We start from the raw sequence: 579 nt of genomic DNA, 5'->3' as shown, positions 1-579 counted from the left end.
CGAGGGTATCGTGCGGGGGTGCATGTCGGTGGAGGCACGATTTGGCACTGCGGCGGCGGGGATGCCGACCGTCTGACACTCGGAACAATGAGAAACAGCCGCGTCGCATCCTCGGTGTGTGATATGGGTGTGTTTCGCTGACCTTTCCTCGCAACGTAAAGGTGCAGCGGTGACCTTGCTTGGGATTCCTGTGGCACAGCCGCCTCTGAGGCAGTTTGGCACCCCCTCCCCCCCCCCCCGCTCTGCCAAGGGTGGCGCAGGTGACGGTGGTGATGAACCTGCTAAGCGCCGCGCCTCGGGTTAATGGACATCGTAATTATAGTTTACCTGTTGCATCGGCTCGGTAAGACCAGTGCCTCTCGCAGTGCCAGCGGTGCCACGGGTATGCCACAGTGCTCGCGCGGCCCCCGACCACGGCGATAGCAGCTGAGTGTCTTCCTCTCTCTCTTCCTTTAAGTTGTTAGCCAGCGTGGCACTGTCAAGGTGGCGGCGGCGAGGAGGTCGCTCGGCCCGGCTTGGCACTGTGCTCCGTCGCGAGCTGTGTTTTGTTCCGCTGTCCCTGCCCTGCCCCGGGCTTAC

The sequence above is a fragment of the Penaeus monodon genome, chromosome 34, assembly GCF_015228065.2.
Source record: "Penaeus monodon isolate SGIC_2016 chromosome 34, NSTDA_Pmon_1, whole genome shotgun sequence".
Classification (NCBI taxonomy): domain Eukaryota; kingdom Metazoa; phylum Arthropoda; class Malacostraca; order Decapoda; family Penaeidae; genus Penaeus; species Penaeus monodon.
Note: the sequence above shows the minus strand (reverse complement) of the source record.